We start from the raw sequence: 15,167 nt of genomic DNA on the forward strand, positions 1-15,167 counted from the left end.
CTCTTTTGAGATATTAAGTAATCAGATAAATGTCATACATATAGTTTTCCATATTAGTCATTTTGTTCAAGAAGACGAGGAAAAAAAAGAAAGTGTAAAATAACATGCTTCCTTCTCTTCAATAAATATAATTCTTTTTCTGGCTAGATACTATGCCTCTTTAATTTTTAGGGATTGTTTTGGGTCACTGTATTGCTGAGAATACCTAAGGCATTCACAGTTCTACATTAATCAACATTGCCTAAATGAGGTACAATGTTCTCCTTATTCTGTTCGTCTCACCATGGAGTCTACTGCTTGTCATTTCTTATAGCCCAGTAATATTCTATTAGAATCCTGTACCAAAGTTTATTTAGTCATTCCCCAATTGATGTGCATCCTTTTGATTTCCATCTTAGCAATTACACAAGAGATACCCTAAATATCTTTGAACAAATAGGTTCTCTTCCCTTTTTGTGGATGTATTTGGGATATAGACTGAACAGTGGTATTGATGGATCAAATGGTATGCAGTTTTATAGTCATTTAGGCTTAGTTTCTATAAAGCATTCAGATTAATACTGTTCAATAAAGACTTACTATGTTGAATTGGTTTAACATCCATTATGAAAATCACAAACCTCAAAAATGCTTACCCATCCCACAATAAAAATAAGAAAAATACTAAGAATTCAGTAGCCAACAAATATTTTAACAGATATTTATGTTTTATCTGATGTGTCTTCATAGTTTTTTATTTCTTATAGTTGTTTTTGTAACATAGTAGAAAGAAATTAAAGAGGACTGAGTGGCTGCTTTACTCCTGAAGCAGAAATCTCTTAAAATATTGGAGTAATTCATGTTTTTATTAAAGTATCTAATTTCACATATGTAGTGAAAGAATGATTTGGTTAGTCCCTTGGATCTTAAAATTGAAGTAGTGAAAATACAAAATGATTAAAAAATATTATCTTTTTCTTCTCTAACTTGTTGACCAGCGAGCCAGGAGAATTGTGTAAAATTTACTTCTTGAATGGTGCATAGCTTTTACAAGCTGCAACCTGGAAATTTCTAAACACTTGTCTATATAGCCTTCTTTTATAATTCTGGAATGAACAGTTCAATTTGTTTGTCAACTGGAATATAGTGATACTATTGAGCTTTAAAAAAGAGTCTAACTCATCTACCTGTGAAGAAACATAAACAGTAGTCTATTACATAGAATCTCTATTTTAATACACTGTGTAGCTGTTCAAAGGATTACATAATGTATAACTTTAAAAAATGCCACATATGTTAGTCTGGCATTACTGGGGGTGAGGGTAGGGGGTGGAAATCGCATGTTGACAAATTTTCAAAACTGTCAGTCAAGAAGATAACAATTATAATATTCACAGATACAGGGGCAAAGATGGTAACACTGCGGACAAGATGTCAGTGGCTAAAGTGAGGAAATCTGGGTGACCAGCTCAAGTTGAGGCCCGACATCCAACTCATAAAACAAAAAAGGAGCTAGTTGGGTCAGGCTGAAAGTGATGATGGCAAATAATAAAGGAGAAAGCAGTGAAAGGAAGTGAAAACAGCCATGCTACATTCTTGGTCTTTGAACAGCAATAAAGTTATCAGTATAGAATTTTCTATTAGTTGACTTGCATTTCAGAGAGTAGGGAGTTAAGTTTCAAAACCAGAGGTAAAGAGAAAACAGGGATAGGTAGTTTCAGAAGTTTGAAGGAAAGGTGCAGTAGAGAAAAATGTTTTTTTACAAAATTGGTTGCATGAGATTATGAAGTATTCCATATAATTGTTTCTACTCTGTGGTGGTCTGGAAGTGGGGATGGGGTGCAGGGTGGGTCTCTTCCTCTTATGTAGAACCCACTCCATTCCTTAAGAAATCTTCCTTATTGAAAGTTTCCATTTCTCATGTTGAATTGTTAAATAGTCCCCTTACCTTAGGACTTACTAATCAGATGCCCCTAAATTGGACCTCAATAAAACACCTGACTCTTCTCCCAGCTACACTTCAAACATAATAGAGGCTAGAAGAGGAGTGATGTGGTTTGGTGTCTGTCTGTGAAACTACTGAGGAGTACCAAAAATAACAGTGGTAGATTAGTAAGATTGCTATGAATTTAAGTTTATCATAAAATGCTTTTTTATGCATTATATTATTTGAGCCTCACAATAAACCTAGAAGGTAGATATTGTTATTATTCACATTTTATAGATGATGAAAATGATTTGCCCAGGCTGTATTGGGACAGAATTTGAACTCAGCGTTTGAACCAATTTCTAGACCTAGCATCCCGTCTACTGCATTACAAAGGAATATTATTATTGACTGATTTTTTTTCTGTAAAAATTTCAATAAAAAGAAATGCAAGCAAAAGGACAACCTTTCACAACTTTGCAGTTATACTGACATCCTGACTCTGACTTTTTTATTCCAGTTACTTTTTTATGTCAATCACAACTCCTCTGTATTAAAATAGTCTTCTACTGTGGTTGGTAGTTTGTCATCTTTTGTCCTTTTTAATAAGTCTCTTCATGCTTTCATTGTGCATTTGTTTCATTCATGTCTGACTTTTTATGACACCATTTGGAATTTTTTTTATCAAAGATACTGGAGTGATTTGGCATTATTTTCTCCGGTTCATTTTATAATTGAGGAAACTGAGGCAAACAGTTAAGTGACTAATTCAGAGTGACACAGCTAAAGTGTCAGAAGCTAATTCTGAACTCAGGATGATGTTTTCTTGCCTCCAGAACTAGCACTCTATCCTTGCTATTGCCTTGTCTATGGTAGTCCTCCTATAATGTAAAAATAGTTCATCGCTTGTTCCATTGTTAAAACTATAGCAGCTTGGTAGAATGTTTCAGAGTTTGCCTTTCTGTTAGCAAAAACTCCAAGAAGCCAAGGTCATTTGCATTCTTCCATGAGGCATCATAGGATGACCTTGGTGAAGATTGTTCTAATGTGGAATACTGAATCTGCATTCTGAAGCACAAAACATAGAGAAAGAAGCCAACTGGAGGAGAACCACTTCCCTTTCTTACTATACTGTAGTTTTTCTTTTTAATAATTGTATCTAATATTTATATGACACATTAAGGTCTGCAAAACACTTGATTTATATTTGTCTAATCTGACCTCCCAAGATCCCTTGAAGTAGATACTTTAAAATATTTAAGTTGCTATAGGAACTCGAGATTTTTCAGTTTCTGAACTTAGTTCTCTATTCATTATACCATCTAGCTTTCTCAGTCATTTTTATCTGTCTAATTTTCTCATCTTTTTGTCTTAGTATTTACTTGCTTGGGAACTCTTGTTTACATTTAAACCTTAGATGACTTCCTCTCCAAAAAAGTAGTCTGTTTCTCATCCTCATTTGCCTCACTTTCCCAATTGCTCAGAAAACATTACCTACAAATAAGTTATGCAAAATGAAAGAAGACATATCCTTCCCCTTTAAAGGAAATGATATGCAGAAAAGAAGAAATGAGGTCCAAAGGAAACAGTTCGGAGAAGGAATGATGGAATAGCATTTTATCCTATTATAGTCGTGCTGTGACAGGGAGAAAAGCTCCTCTTTAAGAATAGTTTTCTCTTAGCAATAAAAAGTTATAAAGTTCACAATTTAAACCTAGGCAAAAGTGGGAAGAAATGATCAATATTTTTTGTTGTTGTTCACACTCTTCGATCAAGTCTAGTGTTCCTTTTAAGGTTCTTTAGATCATGTTGGCTTTTCTTTCTAGAAGCCACACCAACATAATTTTTGCTTGGCTCTCCTGATATTTAATCAATTAAATATTGTGATTTTAGGTCACCTAAACTTAGCCAGTGACTTGAAATTTTCCTCTGAAAATGAATACTAGGAAATACACAGTTCATAAAAGACCAATAGTTTAAATTCGGAGTCATCCACATACTTAACACAAAGAAGTGTCAATTTTCACAGTCCATTAGAAACAATGATAAACTTCCCTAGGCAAGGTAGAGAGCCCACTGCTGTTTCAATGCATGACTAAGAGAGATATATTTCTAAGGTCTACCTTACAATTTCAACCACATTCAGCTTTTCAGATTTGAATACCTTCATTGTTGGCCAAAATTTTTAGAGTGAATTTTTCTGCATCTAGGATTTTGCCACTGACACATGGTAGTAGTCTTCATCTGGTTACCATGGTGTCAGCACCACTTTGCCCCAGGCCCCAGTACCTGTGAAATTTGTCTTAAGAAGCCAGGAACAGGACAGCCAAAGTACACATGGTGAAACAACAGCAGCTAATTTTACTTGTAACTTGTCAACTGATATTGAGGGCAATTCTTCTGACATGGCTCTGATTTCACTAGAGGTATTTTTTCCAACATACATATTTTCTTGAAGCATCTACAATGCTTACAATAGCATCCTTGACAAATCTTCATTCTTAGGAGCCTAACAGAGAAACTATTGCTTTTAAGAAAATACTTTAATTTTGGATTATGTTTTTCTATTCCCTTTAATTTCCTATGTCAGTTTGTTGGATTTTTTTGATGGCCTGAATTTTCTAATAAAATCAATAAATGGTATTCAAATTTATTATGTAGTCATAGTATCTACTCATCAATTTATTAGAAATATTTCCAATTCATCCCAAATAGATAAATTAACAATATTGTCAATTTTTGGTTCCTTGATTTTTCTTTCATTTTTTTCTTCCTTCTATATCTGTTATATATTATAAGTATCAATTTCCTTGTCCATATAAATAGAAGAGGTACCACAACACTGGTATATATAATTTAGGATTTAAAGTTTGAGCTTATTAGAACACCTATGAAATTAGATAAGATGTATGGTCATTTTTTTCTGACTCTATGCCAATCAACTTCCCAACTTCCCTGCTCCAGGAATTAAAATGAGACTTCATTAGCTCCTGCTACTAGATTGGCTTAATATCACAGTATCCCAATGACATAATGATGGTGTCAATAAGTAAGGGAAGAAAGAAACCCAACGTGATTCTAATGTTTCACTCAGAATTTAGTATGATTTAAAAATGGTCTTTTTATTGAAGGTCATTGTTTTCAAACCTGACTGTGGTCAAAGATTTATTTAGATCTTCCCTGAGCATTCCATATATCTTAAAATCTGAAGTGTAATTTTTAAATAGGTCTTAAATTTTTAATAAAGTTTTCATTCTCAAAGCCTTATTTCATAGTGAAAGGAAGGAAAAGCCCGTATATTTGATGAAGTTATTTTTTTATCCAGAACACTAGGGGATTCAAAAATTAACTGCACACCACTGAGCACACTTTTCTTGATGGCCTGGTCATTCTCTAAGTGGTAGAACACTACAGTTTGACTTTCAATTATTATCTTACCTATAGAAGTCCGTTGCCTGGCTAGTTTTGTAACTAGTCCCTGTATTAGTAAACTAGCTGCCAAATGATAGCCTTTAATACGACAGCAGTCAAATATCACAGGGACTGCACACCCAAATAAATGCCTCTTGGCTACCCATTCATCTAACAGCTGGAAAGATGACACTTGACATTTGGAAACTTTCCTGTGAACACTGCTGCAAGGCTTTCCCATTAGCTTCCTGGGGAGACTGTAAGGTCGAATAAGCTGCCTCAAAACCTGCAAAGGGTAACGAAAAGGCTCTGATATCAAGTTTGTTCAATTTAAATGTCTAATTCTCAAGCCAGAGTTCTTCAGAGATAGTTGAACTCACCAGTAAAATTTCTATCAAAAAGTAAGTTCTTTGAAGAGAATGAAATTCTGTTTTTTTTTAAAATGGTGAGCAACTGTTTCAGAGAGAAGATATTTGGAATAAAAGAGACTTGGTAGCAATAGTATAATTAAATGTAGAAGTAAGAAGAAGGCCACAGAGAAAGAAAAACTCATAAAATTCTGTAACCCCACATTCATATCTAGCCCTTATATTTGTTTAGGGCTAGAAATATTCTCATTTAGGTTATAGACAATGATGTTCTACAGTGTTTATTTATTTGTCAAAACAATTGACAGGTCTTTCTTAATAGAGTCCTTTAAGATAGTATGAATAACATGGGTCTGGATAAAAAAATTTTACTCAGCAGTTTATATCTTTCTTCAATGAATGGTTTTGTTTTAATTTATTTTTCAGGCACAGATATTTTACCTAGTACAAGGACGTGATTCATTTTCTGTGGACTTGCTAAAGATATTTTGAAAGACTGCAAATAAGAAAAGTTTTATTAGAAAACTACTCCCTGAAGATAATTCTAAGGCCACAGTCTTCACATAATCTAAAACCATAAAGATGGCAGGAGTCTTGAGATTTCATTTATTGATAAGAATTCATGTATTTTCAATTAGCTTTTCAGGCAATGATCCTTTTGCACTGTGCTTAACTTCAAATTCCCCCTCTTCAAAGTGTTCTTACAACTGTCTGTCCTTGTTTTGTTATCTTTGGAAGTCTTGAGATTGGAGACTGGCAAGAATGAATAAGCTTTACTAAATGTACAGTCACACATCCAAATGTGGATGAAATTAATACAATTGTCAAAAAAGGGAAATATAAAACATTTCAGAAATATGCAGACTGACATTAAAAACAGAACAAATGAAAGATGTGAGGTTTTGGTTTTGACTGAAGTCACTTTTTAAAAAAGTCAATTGATATACACATACAACTTTTACCATATTGTTTGGGAAGGGGGAGGGAAAGGAGCGTGATAGAAAAGTGTAGAACTCATAAATTTGCAAGTAGGTGAATGCTGAAAAACTATCTTTGTATGTAATTGAAAAAATAAATTTCAATTGAAAAAAAAAGTTCATGGAGATAATCTGAATCATGGCTCATTAGTAGTACCAGCAAAGAAAGAGTTCTACAGATGTATATTCAATAGCACTGATACACCACAGAATACCAATGGAAAGGCAGGACAGACTGTCTTAAAGCTCCAGGCCAGCTGACTCTATTCAAGAAAGAACCAGATTATGAAAAGATGAAGAATTTATTTTTTTATAATTTAGTTTTGATCTTTCAGGACTGAAACTTGGGTAACAACTGCTATCATATACTGACTGATAGGCTATATAGTACAGGTATGTACCCACTTGGTCCTGAGATCACAAGCTCATTTCACATAGTCTATTGAACGGTTATCAAGTGGTAATGACTTTCTGTCACTCTGGACCTGGGCCAGATCTGAACTAGTGACCTTGAGGTGAAAGGTTCCATATTTCATTACCAGTCCCCTGAGACATCTCTCCCTTTTTTAGAACTGGTGATTCCTACATGCTTCAATCAGGCAACACTAAGAACAACAAAGCACCCAATAACCTTCAAATGGTAAAGGAATAGGTCCTTAACACAATGACATTTGAGTATTTTAGAGTAACATATAATTTCCAAGTATTCTGAACCCAAGTACACTTCTGATATGAACAATTCAAAGAGAGTGGAATGTCATTTTAACTTTTAAAAAGTTCTATTCTGAATACTACTGTCAAAAAAAAGTATTTAATAAGCACAATTACTGAACTGAGTTAGACATAAAAATAACTATTCTCTGAAATTCAAACTTGCCAGAAATTTAGGATTATAGAACTGAGAGCTAGAAGGGATGTTGTCAGGTATAACCTCCTCATTTACAGAAGAGGAAATTGTAATCCATGGAGTTGAAGTGGCTTGCCCAGGAGCACATAGATCTCTCAGTAATTTTCAGTGTAGGGATTTGAATTCAGATCCTCTGACTCTGCACACAGGACTCAATATACATCACCATACTGCCTTGAAAACTCTGCCTTGGCTCATTCTCCAAGGCAAAGCCCATTCGTGTCCATACAAGGTCCTTCTTTAGCTTTTCTTAAAATATATACACTCCATGACTTTGTATTCTCTTTGAACTTACTAACATACATTATATATTTATCTTGCCTTTCATTTTTCTTTTTTATATACTCAGTACCAAGCAAAATGCTTGCTCATGGCAGGAGCTTGGTAAGTGCATGGTGAATTAAATAACTGGCCCCCAAATGTGAATTATTTAAATTGTACCTTGTGTAAACTGGTTATAGAATTAGACCAAATGTTTCATCAGAACAGTTATATTTTATCATTAAATTAATTATTCCTCTAATAAACTATCCTCCCTCTGATAAGAGCCACATGAATTCGAAAGGATAATATCAAGAAAAAGCTCTACATACATTCTATCATGTTATAGAAACATAGTTTGTTAAACAAGGTAAATAAGAATGAGGTTATTTAGACAGAGAGGGTAAGTGCATATTTGATGAGATGCTCTGTTTTGTTGTGTTTATAGAAAAGCAAACAAGCAAACATGGAACCCTAGACAACGACTGCCTATTCCACTTAAGAAAAAATTCAACTCAATTCCTTAAGAAAAAAGTTGATTCACAAGCCTTATCAATTTACTTATCCACAATTTATAAGTTCCTTTGTGGACTTTCAAATCTTTTTTGAAGTCCAACTATCTCCTTCATTCTTTTTCCCCTATCCCTATTACTAACCCTTCCTCTCTCCAGAAGAGGTCTAAAATATGCATCATTTTTCATTTTCTCTTCCACATACAAATGGCTAATTGCTTACAGATTCTTTTTCAATCTATATTTGATCAAAAATCTATCTTTTTTTGGTAATATTAAGTTTTCTATTCACCTCTTATTTTCTTGTCTGTTAATATTCCTTTCCTTATTGGTCACTTTTACATTCACTTGAGTTTTTTCATCATAATTATTTCTCTCACCTCAGACTTTGATAGGGTAACCTGGGCATTCAGATAAGAATAAGGTATCCCAATCTTATCATAACATGAGCAAAAAATTCATGGCTTTGTAAAATTGTGGCCAAGTGAGGTATTGAATAGTAAAGAAAAATATCGATGAGGGATTATTAAAGAAAAAAGCAAGGCTTCTGAGATATAATCTGGAATTTCCTATCAAAGACTGATTCTCTAATGATAATATAATGTCAGTGGTTCCTTGAAGACCCTTTTCAATGCTTGCCCCTTTTAATGTTATTTTATTAACAGACTCACTGTCACGTGAACCTCAAGGATTAGAGAAAGAGCAATGAATTTCTTTCCTTTATTAAAGGGGAAGTGCTTGGTGTCTGGTGTTGTTTAGTTGGTTACTGCCATCTTCCCCTCTATTTCCATGTAATCTCCCACTAGAAGCACTACACTCTCTCTTTCTCTCATCCTCCCTCCCTCTTGCTCCATTTGTGAATATTTATGTATATTTATAAACATATATATTTAAAATAAAATTTAAAGTATTCAAATTAATATATGTATCTATCTTTGAAAGTCAAAAGTACATCTTACACACTTTGATATAATCAGATCAGAGAGGAATTTCTAGTGTTAAAAACTTGTTTCTTTAATATTTGCTTGTTACTGAATTTTTAAAAGTTGTCTTTATTTGTCAACATAAACATAATTGTTACAGATTTGTTAAAGGAGTAAACGTCTCCTACAGACCAGATAACTTGAATTCATTGGTGTTTCTCATGTAATTTAATGAGTGACATATGTTAGAATTTCTTAATTAAGAAAATAACTCTATGATTCCAACTTGTGCTTTTTGTATTTTACTATTATTGTTTTTTAATATTCCTTTCTGATTCTGTTTAAAATGGTTGTAGCACGAATGGAAATAATATAAGAATCAGATTAAGGGTTCTCCTTCTCCAGCAATCAGTCCCTCATTCAAATTAACAATCATTTTTAAGAATTCCAAGCATCAGGGACAGTCAAAACAAATTCATGGAGATGGGAGATGGAGAACTATGGGCAAAGGGAACAAGTGAGCCTGTATATATCATAAAGTGAGAACAGGTGATTAAAGTATTAAAAGATAGGAAATTATTATGTTGAAAGACAGTAAAGGGTATGTAGCTTATAAAGATCTTTAAATACCATTTTGAGGAATATAGATTTGACCTAAGAAGAAATTGGAATTTATTGAGTGGGGGGAGTGACATGATTGGAACTTCATTATAGAAAAGCCACTTTGACAGTTTGTATGGAGAATGGATTATCTTGGGGAGAATCTTGAGGCACAGAGTTCAGTTAGTAGACTATTTCGATAATACAGATGAGAAGTGATGTTCTAAACTCCATGGTGACTAAAGGGAGAGCTAGGGATATATGCGGGAAACAAATGTAGAAATTACTGACAAAATTTGACAAATAATTGGATGTGGGGGAAGCAAAATAGAGGGCTCTAAGATGACAGTGTTTTAGGATCTAAGTGAGCATAAATCTGTAAAAAAATTATGCAGGATTTCTTGATAAAATATAATAACAGATAATTTTATTTAATAGTCCACTCTCATTATTTTCAAGTGAGTCATAAAACAGTATTAAACATTAAAATAGTCATAAGACATGTATTTAACACTGTCATGGAAGTGACCTAACACAGAAGATAAACTGAGCTAATTAATCAGTTAACCAACATTTATTAATCATTAACTATGTGGCAATGGACTAAATGCTAGGAATACAAACCAGTGAAAAAAACACCCCCCATTTTCCTAGGAACTTATACTCTTATGAGTGGGATGAAATATCCAAAAGTATGGACAAAATTAGGCAGAATAATGTGTAAGGAGACTTGCAAGGTGGGAAAAAGAAAAGACTTTAATTACTGTTAAATGCTTAACAGATAAAAATATTTTATTCTAGATACAACAGGAAGCCAAAGGAGCTCATTCAAACAGGTTTAATTGTACTGAAGGAAAATAATTTTGAAATCTCTGTGAAGGAAGGAATGAAAAGGAAAGAGACGTGAATCAGGGAGTCAAAGTAGAATATCATCAGTTGAAGGAGCAAATTAAGGCAAAGGCCATGTGAATAGTGACAAGGTGTCCAAAAAAGTTGAAATTAAAAGTTTTAAAAATTGAATTAGCCACATTTGAAATTAATTGGAAATGAAGGAAGATGGGGAGTAAATACTTGTAAGGCTATAAAGATGCTGATGAGTTAGCAAAAATTAGGGAAATTCAGAAGTAGAGTGAGGGTAGGGGAAGAAGGATGATACATTCTGTTGTTTTTTTTTTTTTTGATGTGATTGGTTTAAGATGACCATACACACAATTCGATTGTAGATGAGGCAAGGTTCTCAAGAGAGAAACTAAGGTTGTATTTATAAATCTAGAGTCATTTGGCTAGGGATAGAACTGATGAGGTCATAAGGTGAGTGAATGTAAGGAAACAGAAAGGCAGCTGTAGAAAAGAATGCTGGGCTACACTACTACACAAAACCAAAACAAAACAAACAAACAAAAATTCTTGAGAGTGAGAATTTGCAAAGGATACTGTGAAAAGGTACCATTTGGGTGGGAGAAAAATTGCAAGAAAAGCTTTAGCAAACTTAGTGATGGGAAAGCATTCAAGAGACTGACAGTGGTTGACCATGTCAAATACTTCACAGAGGCAAGAAAAAAAAGAGTACTGATAAAAGGCTGCACTTACATGTTAAGTAAGTGCTCATTCATAAGTTTAGTTAGCATTTTCAACTGAATATTAACTATGGAACCCACATTTAAAAGATCTGAGGAGCAAGAGGAGAGTGGGTAGGCAATGGGTCTCATAAACTTTTGATAGGAGTTTGGTTTTGAAAAAGAATAGGATAATATCTTGCGAAGAGAGGCTGGTGACTTTTTTTTTTTTACAATTTGGCACATTTAACCCAGTTTATGAGAATTTTTAAAAAAAGGAAAGAATTAGGGCAACATTAAAGATTAAGGAGGGAATGGGAGAACCGAGGTAACATTCTAATAGAAATGGGAGGGGATCAAGGGTAGATCAAGGCTACTGGTCTTGACAAGATGAAGAGTATCTCTTCAGTACCTGGAATAAAGGAAGAGAGAATGGGGAATAATTACAAGGCATTTTTAGATGTAGAAGAGAAAAAAAGAAAGAACCTATGGGGAATAGGCTCTCTTTTCAGGAAAGTGTGACATAAATTCCTTAGCTAAGATTTGGGGAAGAGCAAATGTTTGAGGAAAGAAAAGGTTTTAATGGTGGCAAGCTGAAAATTATGTCCCACAAATCTGTTTCAAGAGATGCAAAAGATCTGAAAGAATTATGCAATTAAAAAACCCCTTTCATTAAACACCTTTTCACCTATAACCTAGGTAATCCCTCTATGCAAACAGTTTGAATACTGTTTTGCTCATCTATTTTTCATTTCCTTTAACCTGACCTCTTAAGTAAGTCTATTCAAGGTAAAATTAAAATAATATTTATTTTTAATCCTCATTTTCACTGATATTTGACTAGCCTTGGATATATTTTATCACTCAATTCTTAGTTATCCTTTAGTTAAAACTTTACTGTTACTGTCAATCCGATTATCTTTGTTTCTTCAGAGTTAATGTGACTGGCACATAGTGGAATTTTAATAAGTTTGCACATTGATTTATATAATTCTTTTTTCCCAAGAGGATGTCTCCTCGGGGTTATTGGCTGCTGGAATTTGCTTATAAATATTTCTGCCCTGACAAGAGATAATTTCATCACCCTGCCTCGGCTTCCACTTCTTGAAGTTTTCCAACAAAGGTCAGATGAACTACTACTTACCTATGGCATAGCAGGGATTAGAAACCCTGGTGATTAGACTTAAGTATAGCAAATAGACAGTCAATTGTTGATGTCCCTTCAGATGTAAAATTCTAGGATTCTGTTATATGATGAAGAGTCTCTATTGTAAATTTCTAGACAGACAAGGATAAGATATTTTGGCACAGACAGACATGGATGGGCTGTCATCTGCATTTTTGCAGAGTCACATTTATTGAATTAGTGACCTAAGCTCTTAATTTGCAACAAATTCTTTAACTTCATTTTTAGTATCTCCTTTGCTGGTACAATCTCCAAATTATCATTGAGATATCCCTCTCCATTCTTCTGATTTAACAAGTCTCTTACTGAGTCTTATAATTTCCATTATCTCTGCAAAGATGACTTTTCATTTCTTGTAGAAGAGATTCACAGTCCACCATTTAGATTCTTTTAAAATTAGCAATCATATTATCTAATGATTATTTCCATATAGCAAAGTGCACTACATAGAGAGCTAAGAAAGTTGGGAAGGTTTTTTTTTTTAGGTTTTTACAAGGCAAATGGAGTTAAGTGGCTTGCCCAAGGCCACCCAGCTAGGTAATTATTAAGTGTCTGAGACTGGATTTGAACCCAGGTACTCCTGACTCCAAGGCTGGTGCTTTATCCACTACGCCACTTAGCCGCCCCTTGAAGGTTTGGTTTTAAGATCCATCTCTGACTATTATGAGTTGTATTACACCACAAATTTAAAAATTCAAAATGTAAAAATATTTATTAAACACCTACTAAGGGCAAGATCCTGTTCCAGGTACTGGAGAAAGGGCAACAATTATAATAGCAATCTGTTCCTACTCTTGATGAACTCACAGTCAGTTAAATTCTTAATGCCCTGGGCAACTCTACAAGGCTACAGGTGGTATAAAAAGTGTCAACATGCACTGGTAAAGAGAATTCCTCATTATCAGCTCCTTACACAGATGGAATCACAAGTCTGACTTTTAAAAGTCATTTCATCAATTTCTGGATCTGCCATTTGCTCTAGGTCATGTATAATTGGAAGTCTGGCTTCCACTACAATATTGTCCAATTAATGTTGCTGACACCGCAATCCTTATCATTCACATTAACATCAGAAGTTGTCTAGTTCCACTATTAACAACAGAAGCACTTCTATTTTCCCCATCTCCATTATGAACTATAAAAGGTCTATCTAGTGACTATGCATAATAGATTTGAAATTCAATTTTTCTGTGTAATTTTTTTCATACATTTCAATCTTTTATTTTTTTGCAATCAGTTGCCAAGCACATGTACATTTGATAATGAAATTCAATTCCATAATTTTTGCTTACCCAAATTTATTTTTTTCATAAACTACTGCAGATGACACCTGAATTTTTTTCCTTTGTTAAAATTACATGTTTCTTCCAAGTCTAAACTATAGGTTTCTATTCCTGATCATGATAAGTGTTGCCCCTCAAGATACTTATTCTCCTTTAAAATTTTTTATTTCTTTTTGCTTCTTTAACAATATCCCAGACTGGTTCTCTTTTTCTCTTCCTGACAATTAATTCTCTGCTTGCCTGACTCTTCTTCTTACCATCTAATTTGGATAGCCTATAAAGCTTAGATACTTTGTCTTTTCCTCTTCAACTCAAATGAATTCAATAAACACTTGTTTTCATATCATCAACATGAGCGACTCTGTGCCTTACTGCTACAGAACATCTCATTTCAAATTTATCTTCTGCTACATCCTGACCATGTGACCCTCTTCTAAGTCACAGAAACTTTTAGTTCCCCAGATAATTTATAAAGAACATGCATTACAGAGAAGGTTCTAAGGTGTTTTGATAGAAGATACTCCTTGCTAGGAGCTCCTGATACTGATGAAGTAACATCAAAGATCCAAAGGAATTTTTAAGACATTGTGCTAGCTATCAGAAATGGAGATAAAAATAAAACAATGACTTTCCCTCAATGAGAGATAAATATCATTATTTTTAATAAAAATAATAGTAATAATAATTAACATAAACTTTACTTAGTGCCCTCTATGTGACTGAACACTTTCTGAATATCTAATTTGTGATCTTCATAACAACGTTGGTAAGTAGGTGACATTTTTATCGTTATTTTACACATAAGGAAACTGAGAAAAACAAGGGATAAGTGCTTTGAACAAGGAGAAAGAGTTATTATATGTAAGTGACCAGATTTGACTTCAGACTCCAGACTGAGGACTCTACTGGGGGATATAAAATGTCCACAAATGAGAAAATACATAATATAGATAAATACAATAAAGAAAATATTTTCAATAGAAAAAAGGACTAAAAATTATGAGAATTAGGAAATTTTTTGTGTTGAGATACTTGATTTTGACCTTGAAGGGAATTAAGAAAATAAGAAAAGGCGATATGGAGGGAATACAAACTGAATAAGTCTATGGAACAACTTGCATGAAAACATTAGTAATCTTTCTTTTCAGAAGCCTTACATTCAAATGGTTTTGTTTGTGATCTCTAGTCAATGTACTATAGTGGAATAGTCATTTGATCAAATGACAATAAATATAAAGAGCTCTGTAAATTGTATTAGTTAGCTCTTATTATTATTG

The 15,167-nt window shown here is 33.6% G+C and overlaps 1 protein-coding gene across 2 annotated transcripts in view; it reads right to left on the reverse strand.

Annotated features, from left to right (window-relative positions):
* DPYD (dihydropyrimidine dehydrogenase) overlaps nt 1-15,167 on the reverse strand; it is a 1,037,477-nt gene that overhangs the window by 500,196 nt on the left and 522,114 nt on the right. The gene's annotated exons all lie outside the window — the stretch shown is intronic.

The sequence above is a fragment of the Macrotis lagotis genome, chromosome 5 (assembly GCF_037893015.1).
Source record: "Macrotis lagotis isolate mMagLag1 chromosome 5, bilby.v1.9.chrom.fasta, whole genome shotgun sequence".
Classification (NCBI taxonomy): domain Eukaryota; kingdom Metazoa; phylum Chordata; class Mammalia; order Peramelemorphia; family Peramelidae; genus Macrotis; species Macrotis lagotis.